Below are 10954 nucleotides of genomic sequence, written 5' to 3'. Positions count from 1 at the left end.
AAATCGATATTTCTTTTCCCATCACTAAATTATATGAAAAACTGCTATTGTTCAGTGCGGTATGGGGTACATCAGACCCCACATTTTATTTTACCCCTAGAATCTAAACTAACTAATCTAACCACGGGCGACGGTAGATTTAGGTTAATGAACTCATTGTTAATAATAATCACGACAAAAGTCGCACACTTTGTCTTATTTGGCGCCAAAAAAACGATTTTGGTCTCCTACGGGCGGTGGGGTTTAATATGCCTCGTGCCGCCACAATCTCTGGTATAGGACAAGGTTTAAAACGACCCGTACCGCAGTAATGGAAAGTACAGATATTTCTGTGCCGCAGTGAACGTGTTAATGTTGCCACACACACGACGGTTGCAATATCATACCTATAATGATACCAGCATAGAAAATAATTTCTCCCCACCTTAGCACAAAGAAATAGAGTTGCTATTTCGAAAAATGTGTGTTTTTATAAGTTTGTGTTTCATATAATGTTGGATAAATACAACTATTTGGAAGCAATGTTTTTATTTAGAAGCGATTTCGGAACGAGGGTATTTGATGTCACCTGTGTTTTTATACGATTACGCCGATCTGAGGATTATAAGAAAGTTATTTTAAGCGATTTAGAAATCAAAGGAATGGAGATGTTCATGAATTATTGATGAGGCTTCTATCTGAGATTATATTTAATGAAATTAGAGTTGATATTGCTTTTCTTTCTTTGTTTTATTGGTGTAGTTTTGTTAAATGTTAACATTGGGTGGGCCGTGGGGTACAACATATCATATTGACTAGGTAAATTTTTCTGGTTATCATTGTATAATTCAATCCATTTTTTATACAGTTGCGAAGAGACTCATTAATAATTATTAATCTATTCAAAGTTTCACTTCGGTCTTCGATAATAATATTACCTATACGAAACAAAAGAAGCTTTTAATTATAAGGAACTCTATGTAAGTACCTACTTATATATTTTACACTGAAAGCAAACATAGCCAACAAAAGAAAATGTTTGACACCCCATCAAAGAATAATGAATGCGTTTAATTCGAGTATAAATATAACCTTCGTACCTCCATTTTAATAAAGGAAAGAAATCCACATCGTTCGCAAGTTGCGACATCTCAAAAGGTGTAGTGAAAATTTTTCTCAAGTCTAATTAGGTGCCGCGTGCGGATGGCGGCGAGGCGTAAATCATCCTCTTATTAAAACAAACGTTACGAATCGAAATCTTTAAGAAACATACTTCTTTTTTCTTAATCCAACCAGAAATCAACCCTAAAACGATCTAGTAGAGCTTACTTTAGTTTACGGGTTCAGTTTTAACTGTTTGTAGCCAGGTTATACGGTGTAATATAAATGTGAATGATTTTTCGCTAATGCACCTAAATTGTTCGCTTTATTGATCAGACGGTTTTTAATAAATTATTGGAATGGCTGAATGTTGTGATGTAGATTTTAATTTTTAAGGGATAAATGGTGATTGCAGCCCTTGTAGGCTATGTTGGTTTTAGAAAATGATGAAGTTTGAACACATTGGATTAGTTATGATGATGATATTTTTATGATCTGATGATTCAGATGAATGTCGTTTCAGATGTATAATTATTATCCGGACAAAATATTATAACAGCTCTGTGATGGTGAACTTTATTTTTGTATTTTATGAATATTGCATTTGTCTAAGTCATTCCTTGCAAAATCAACAGTCCGATACTCATCAGTTAAAATCTATGAATGATATATAAAATCTATGAACTCGTATTTAGGCATTATTATTGTATCTACGATGTGTGACTGTTGACTTGAACAACACTAATAATAAGTATTGTACACTCATTCTTACTTAAATTTAATTTAATGTACCTATATCACAACGAATTATCCTCAAATCTCAATCGCGATCTGTAAGATCGAAAGAATCTAATAATACGAGAGTGCTACCTAATTGAACAGCGTGATTGCATTACACTTGTTACGAGGGGGCGCGGGGGTGCAGGGTGGAGGGGGGCGGGGTGAGGGGACATTATTAGCCCCGCTGATCCTGTATAAATTACACCCTGATCGGAAATGATTGTTTGTGTACAGGGTGCTCTTTTGCATGCAGTTTAATTGAGAAAATTTTAAATTAGATTTTTTTTTATTATTACAAGTTCTTTTTCTGTAAGAGGTAACCTATATATTATAACAGTGGAACGATAAAAATTACTTCTAAAATAACTCCACACAAACATCTCATTTGATGTAACACGTAACAGACTCTACTACGATAATGTACCTACCTACCTATTCAAAGAAGCATACAGTACTCGAACTACAATGATGGAGATTTCGATAAGGTATATCTAGGTATTTGTTGATAAAAAAATTCAAAGTCTAAATATTGCTAGTTAAGTGTATTTATTTCATTCGTAACAAATCGCATAGCTTTTAAACATGTTACACCAAAGCTTCAAAAAGCTTTTTTTACCTAAATTATGAAACTAAACAAAAATTGGAATACATTATAGGTGTTATAGGATAAGATATGTGGTATCACGAAATAAATGCAGACGATAAAACATTCGGACAGTTCAAATACAGCAGCCTGTACGCGTTCGCCGATCGGCCCCTTTCATTCAAGCATATTTTCATAAATGCAAACATTCACAAAGAATTTCCTTCGAAAGCTCATAAATATTTTCCACTCTACGTTTTTACGAATGAATTTCTTATTTTTATTGCACTAGAGTTGAAATTAAGAGCGAGAGTTTTAAAGGAATTAAAGATTAATCCAGTGTTCAATAAATATTGGGATTCGAAATGAATTCGGATCGGAATCGGAGTAAGAATTGTAACTTATTCGGCATCCATTTTGTAGATGAAGTGTGTTTTGACCGTGAGTTATGGCGGGAGTCGGGTAAAAAACTAGCTTTTACGGTTAATTGCGTGGAGCAATTAGGAATTGGGCTTTAATTTTGTTAATGTTCGACGTTTTGAAAGAGGTTGAATTGTGAGCTCATTTGCAAGTTTTAGCACAGGTTTTCGTGCCAATGTAGGTATGATATATTTACATGTATGTAATGTTGTTTTTTTTCTGGTTTAATCATATGGATACATTTGTTTAATTTCAATGTACATACGCTACAAAAAATTAAATGACCTCTTATCTGCACAATTACGAACACGATTATGAATCTTAAAAGGAAAATTGCATCTTCTTATGTAGCAAGGATATGGATGTAGGAACTACCTACCTAGTAACCTAGATAATATGTATATTGTATACCTATGTTGCTTATATATTTTTTTTGCGTATACCTACTGAACAAATTATAAATTAAAAGGTGTAGCATTTAACAATAAGTAATTTCTTTTACATAGGTGGATATTTGTTCCTATGTAGTTTGTTCTGGAACATTTTATAACATAATATTAACATTAAGCTTTAACTGTCACCCTTTAAAACTACTTTAGGTATCCAGCCAATATCTGAATAAGGTTAGAACACTTACAAGTTGTAAGTTACAAGTAAACAAATGATATGTCAAAATAACTAATAACGAATATGCGGTGTGTTCCATTTTGTTAATCTGTTTAGAGCGAGTGGCATTCGACTAGGAAAGCTCTGAAACCGCTAATTAAGAAATATATCGCTTGCGAGAAGTTAAAAAGTCACTTAACAGTGGAATGGAAGCCTTCCAAGGGAACCACTTAGAGACGCCACTAAATGGGAGGTTTGTACGCTTTGCAGAAATTTAACTGTAGATGCAAGATAGATCAGATGCGTCGACATCCTTTTGACTACCTTTTGCCTACAGTCAAGGCACGGGTAATACAAAATAATAAAATATTGTATAATACTGTCAAGGTGTTCAGTATATTTTATTTTGTAAGTTCGTAATTGACTAAAATGTCTGGGTTGGTTATCAGGTTTAAATATATATTATTCAGCTTTGATGGGTTCTCTTCGAGGAATTAGATGGAGACTCTCTTAAACAATGCATATTTAAAAATTCCAAATTCGTAATCTTTATGTGAGAATATCAGTGCAATATTTTTTTATCAACCCTAGTTGCATATCTAATGGCCCACAAAACATATGTGTATTATACCGTGCGACAAAACCGCTGGCGCCGACCGGTCGCGCGACCGGACGCACGTAAATCGTCATTTGTGCAAAAAGCCTTAACGTCGAACATCTTTTGGTGTGATGTTCGCATGTGAGGTATATAATACCGGAAATTTATTATAAAAGAGGAAGTAGCTGTAGAACTTGATTATAGTTTTAGGAAAATTGTTACAAAAATTCAATAATAAGGAATTGTATGAAAGCTTAGCATAAATGAGTGCTTGATGTAAATGCTTCTTTACGAATTATGAGTCAGTTATCAATATATCACACTCCCAAACTGATTATCAATTATTCAACATTTATAGAGCTGGTAAAATAATAATATGTATTTGGCAGCTACGTTATAGGGCATGTAAAAAATATATCTTATTGTAACTTAAGTGTTACTTACACAGAAAAAGCTCACCGTTCTTCTACTTTAACGAAAACGTTTCCTTTTTAGTTTTTATCATAGATATGAATTGGCATCTTTACAGTAAATGGAAGATTGTATTTCTATATTTTCACTCTGGCATATAAAACAATATGCATTTTTCCACTATCATACATTTAGTAGAGTGCTAATAATTCTTCGCTTTTTAACCTTTATCTATAACCGCGAGTGAGATGTGGTTCAAGTGCCAGCTTTTAAACGTAACGTATGAGATATGGAAGTAAAATATGTTTAAATGCATTAATTTTATTTATTAGGTACCATTAAATGAAGCCTAGGGGCCATGACTACTTCTGTATTAACTGCCAGCATAAGTTACCTCGTGGGTGTCGTAAGAGGCGACTAAGGGATACCTAACCGGGACGGGCAGCAGCGTTCCGAGACTTAACTCGACATTAACATCCACTGCGCTCGCCAACCCGCCTGCCAAGCGTGGCGAGTATGGCATCATACCCCTCATGATGAGTACACCCTCAACCAGGCCCCTAGTACCCGGCAGCCCCGCTATTCCTGGCTACGGTAGCGGCCATGGTAACGGCGGGGCAAGGGGTGCTAAGAATCACCGGATGAGATCCGGCTACCACTCCCGACGACCCCTGGCCCTGGTAACATATAATGCACGCACTTTGAGGACGGATGAAAAGATTGTTGAGCTGGAAGAGGAATTGAGCAAATTACGATGGGATGTCATAGGGTTATCTGAAGTCCGAAGACAGGGGGAGGACACGGTAACCTTGACGTCCGGAAATTTGTTCTTCTACCGGGAGGGCGACCAACAGTCCCAAGGTGGAATCGGGTTTATCGTTCACAAATCTCTCGTCAACAACATCGTTAGCATCGAGAGTGTGTCGAGCAGGGTAGCGTGCCTTATACTCAGAATATCTAAAAAATATTCGTTGAAGGTCATACAGGTTTACGCACCGACCTCTTCTCACTCCGATGAAGAAGTGGAAGTTATGTATGAGGACGTAAGTAGAGCCATACATACCTCGAAAACCCACTTCAATGTTGTGATGGGAGATTTCAACGCAAAGTTGGGTAAGAGAGGCGATGATGAGTTGAGAGTGGGGCAATTTGGATTTGGGCAGCGCAACCCGAGGGGCCAGAGACTAGCTGACTTTCTGGAGAAGGAAGGCCTTTTTATGATGAACTCCTTCTTCCAGAAACCGACCCACAGGAAGTGGACCTGGCTCAGCCCCGACGGGAAGACAAAAAATGAGATAGACTTCATTATGACCACGAAAAGACAAATATAAAGATGTCTCCGTGATCCATAGGGTGAAAACCGGAAGCGATCACCGAATGGTACAAGGCATCTTGAATATTAATGTCAAACGTGAAAGATCACGTCTGATGAAGTCTACGCTCCGTCCTTCTCATGCGCAAATCCAAAACCCCGAGAGCTTTCAACTCGAACTCCAAAATCGCTTCGCTTGCCTCGACAGTAGCGTTTCTGTGGACGAACTAAATAACAGGCTGGTAGATACTATCCGCGCGGTTGGGTCACACTTTAAGACTCAGCGTAAAATAAGACCGCAAAAACTCTCAGACCAAACTCTCAAACTTATGGCAGACCGGCGCTCTATGCCACTGCGCACATCTGAAGATGCTAAGTCATATAGGCAGCTCAATAGACAGATATCGAAATCTCTGCGACACGACATACGCTCCTTTAATACTGCAAGTATTGAGGAAGCGATTAAGCGAAACCAAGGCTCGAAAGTGTTTGCAAGAGATATGTCTATTGGGCAGAGCCAGCTGACAAAGCTGAAAACAGATCGTGGTGTAGTGGTGTCGGCCAAGTCAGAGGTATTGGGAGTGGTCGAGAGATTCTACCGGCAGCTTTACACCTCAGTTGCCAAGCCTGTTTCTAGTCCGGCGAAAGACCCAAGAGCCCGACTAACCCGACATTTCACCGAAGATATCCCGGACATCAGCCTGTACGAGATTAGGATGGCTCTGAAACAGCTTAAGAACAACAAGGCGCCGGGTGAGGATGGAATCACCTCTGAGCTTCTGAGAGCGGGTGGAAAACCAATCCTCAGAATGCTCCAGAGGCTATTTAATTCCGTTCTACTCGAGGGCACAACGCCTGAAGCATGGAGCAGGAGTGTGGTCGTTCTATTCTTCAAGAAGGGAGACAAGACCCTACTGAAGAACTACAGACCGATATCACTTCTGAGTCATGTTTATAAGCTGTTTTCAAGGGTTATCACGAATCGTCTCGAACGCAGGTTAGATGACTTCCAGCCTCCCGAACAAGCCGGTTTCCGTAAAGGCTTTAGCACCATAGACCACATCCATACGCTGCGGCAAATTATACAGAAAACCGAGGAGTATAATTTGCCATTATGCTTAGCGTTTGTGGACTATGAAAAAGCCTTCGATTCGATCGAGACCTGGGCCGTATTAAGGTCTCTTCAGCGGTGCCGCATTGACAATCGGTATATCGAAGTATTGAGAAATTTGTACGAACACGCCACCATGTCAGTCCGAGTACAAGAATATTGTACAGGGGCGATTCCTTTGCAGCGCGGTGTCAGACAAGGAGACGTGATATCACCAAAACTTTTTACCGCTGCACTGGAAGATGCCTTTAAACTCCTAGAATGGAAAGGACTTGGCATCAATATCAATGGCGAGTACATCTCTCATCTTCGATTTGCCGACGACATCGTAGTCATGGCAGAATCCCTGGAAGACCTTAATGCAATGCTCGATGACCTCTACAGAGTTTCACAACAAGTGGGCCTTAGCATGAACATGGACAAGACGAAAATCATGTCAAATGTCCATGTTGTGCCCACTCCGGTCCCTGTTGGAAACTCTATTCTCGAAGTTGTTGACGAATAGGTATGTCTACCTCGGACAAACCGTCCAATTAGGCAGGTCCAACTTCGAGAAAGAGGTCACTCGTCGAATCCGACTCGGATGGGCAGCGTTCGGGAAGTTACATAACATCTTTTCATCCAAAATCCCTCAGTGCCTGAAGACAAAAGTCTTCGAGCAATGTGTGTTGCCGGTGATGACATACGGTACAGAAACGTGGTCTCTAACCCTGGGCCTTGTGCACAAACTCAGCGTCGCTCAACGTGCTATGGAAAGGGCTATGCTCGGAGTTTCCCTACGAGATCGAATCAGAAATGAGGAGATCCGTAGGAGAACCGGTGTCACCGACATAGCTCGCCAGATTAGCACGCTGAAGTGGCAATGGGCTGGGCACATAGCCCGCAAAACCGATGGCCGTTGGGGCAGAAAGGTTCTCGAATGGAGGCCACGTACTGGACGACGAAGCGTGGGACGACCACCCACAAGATGGACAGACGATCTCGTCCGAGTGGCAGGGAGCCGCTGGATGCAGGCCGCCGGTGACCGGGCGTGGTGGAAAACCCTGAGGGAGGCCTTTGTCCAGCAGTGGACGTCCCACGGCTGACACGAAACGAAACGAAACGATAAGTTACCTACATTATAATTTTATCCTTGTAATGTTACTCTTATTTGCTTTCAATAAATAAATATATTATTAAAAATACGCTAGGAAAAAGTAAACTAAATTTGATTGAACCGTGTTAGAAATTAACCGATTATTATACCTTCAAGAAATAGCTGCCTAGTTAAAATTATTTTTTTAATTTTTTTAACACTGCAGATTACTAAATAGTTACCTACTTGCGTTTACCACAGGTAACATAATAATATTTACTTGATAAGGAATAGGTACATCTTGATTAAAAAAAGTCACAGGCATCACAGTAATCTTATGAAAATCACAAACCCTTCATCACAAAATTATCTCATGACTCAAGTGGACAAACCGTTTGAACATCGATTAGGTACCTACCGGCAAGTTGCGAGCCGGGCGCTAATGCTTGTTTTGTTGTTTTGTTTATGAAGCCACGAGTAATCACCACTGGGTAATTAGGCTAGATATGCTTGTAATGCTAGTTTCAGAGCTATGGAAATTGTGGGTACATTTGTATGAAATTTTTTTAAATGGTATTTTAATTTATTATTTGGATCGATTTGTTTAAGAATTATAATGCTATAGCTTGGACCCGTGGCTTTACTTGAGTGATCAGATGAATTTGAAACAGGAGATCAAACAGAATGTGAGTTTTCATGCATGTCATATTTTTAAAATAGCACCACCATAATTATCCTCTCAAGGGAATGAGATATTTTTCACAGTCAAATGAAGACTATAACACTATACAGATATTTTCATTTTTCAAGCATTACCTATCGCCGGATATAAAAAAAAATACCATAAAATCGCTCTGTTCGTGAAAGACAAACAAACAAACACACGTTCGTATTTACTAATTAATTCATTATTAGGCAAAAGGCTTTTTTTCCAGTGTCATTCATAAAATAATATCTAACTCTACCGTCACTGAAATCTACAAAATAATGATAGGCTCAGCTAGTGCTGACCAACCAAGCTCGATCCGCTGAATTTCAGTGTTACGCTGGCTCTGGCCGCTTTGCTTGTATTTTTTATTTAATAAGTTTTTCTTTTCACAATATAAAGCATTATCCGATTAGTCGTAATTTCGAAGTTATTTGATTTATGCATCTTCTTAAACTCAACGCTTTACGACGTTATTAGTCAATAAATAATAAACAGTTAAAGTTTTTTAATCGCAACTCGAGGGGAGGGAATTTATTGTTTTTAATTCGCCGATACCGATACCTGGCTGCGATCATTCGATACTATGATATAAATATTGTTCGCTTTCAACGCTCTAGGGATGTGCCTTCACCGTGTTATCGATAAAAATGGATTTATTTGCAGCTGGTAAGTTGTATTCATGTAAGTAGTTATAATTAACTTTAAATATGGTAAATCAAATTTTAGTATTTAAGGAAATAGTAGATACTAATATTAATCAGAATCAGAAATATTAATACAACGTAAATGACATTTGCGTCAAAATAATTCTAATCTTTTATTCATTTGTACCTATTACCACCGTCCAACTATAGCTAGAAAAACTTGAGAAAATCTTGCTCAACTTTACACTCTATACCTTCACTGTATACCTGTAGATAACATCTAATCATGATTGAATTCTTGAATATTTTTAATAAGCCTTATACCGTATAGCATATTGCATACACAACTTTCTTGATGGATACTCTTCCCTTTACTCTATTCCAGAAACGAATAAATTAGAAAAATAAAACATAATATTTTATCGATATGAGCACATCCCTTTACAAGTTTCACAGCACCTGCGACCGCTCTGTTTATTGTACGGCGGTTCCGGACCACCTTCTTCATTCCGCTCAACTAATATTGTTGCTGTTCGCTAATTATCCCAACGATTTATTTAATTAAACAACTTATTGAATGAGAAATGCGGTGAGAAAACATTTTTTTATTTATTTCTTAATTTTGATAATCTATGTTCTATATTACTGGATAGGTGTAGATAAAAACAAAATTTGACTGTTCAATAAATTCAGAAAAGATGTGATTTTTTTTTATAAAATCGATATAATTAACAATTGAATTAGTTACTATAATTCTTAGAAAATAACTCGTCAGACATCTGTTCTGAAACGTAAAATATGCAACAAGCTATTTTATGCTACAGGGTGTAAGAGTCAACACAAATGATACCTAAGAATACAGCTGGTTAAAACGTTGCATTTTACCATATTATAGGTAGGTAGGTACATTATTTAAGAAAAACTACAAGGTACTTGTAAAGAGTTCTTTACGTTAAATATTTTCATTATAAAAAATCAATAATGTATAAATGTATTGCGTTGCGTGTTCTGTGTTCTGTTTTAAAAATAATTTATTTAACTCAAAAATTTAATCTTCTTTTCTTATTTTTGTTTTATAATTCTAATCTAATTTTCAACGTAAATTAAAAAAGTGCTCTATTATCACCCGTTCATACCAGTATATCATTGAAAGTACAAACAAACAAAAATCTATTATATGTATCTATTCGTCTATTAAAATAATGTTAACGTTAAATCGAGTGTAACAATTAAATTTAACGATAAACTTAATAAACACGACGGAACCCCAAATAATGTGATTACGGAACCCTTCTGAGGGTCACGCTCACTTTGCTCAAATGTTACTGATTCTATGATTTAGTGATCATTTTGCGTGATTAGAATGGGGTGTTTCATGTTTACAGTTTTAAAGTATCATCATTCGATTTTAAAGAATGTATTTTAAATAGTTTTGTGAAAATTAGATAAGAAAATGTCTTAGAATTATTAAGATAAGAAAGTATTTACTAAAATATTAATGCCAATGTTCCTAAAATGGTAAATAAAAGTACGCAAATGTAAAAAGTCGCAGCTTCATTTGTTCGTTTCACAAAAAAGAAAGTTTAACTTTGTGTATTAACTACCTAAGTTTTAAAATGTGTTTA

Source organism: Colias croceus, chromosome 20 (genome assembly GCF_905220415.1).
Source record: "Colias croceus chromosome 20, ilColCroc2.1".
Classification (NCBI taxonomy): Eukaryota; Metazoa; Arthropoda; class Insecta; order Lepidoptera; family Pieridae; genus Colias; species Colias croceus.
Note: the sequence above shows the minus strand (reverse complement) of the source record.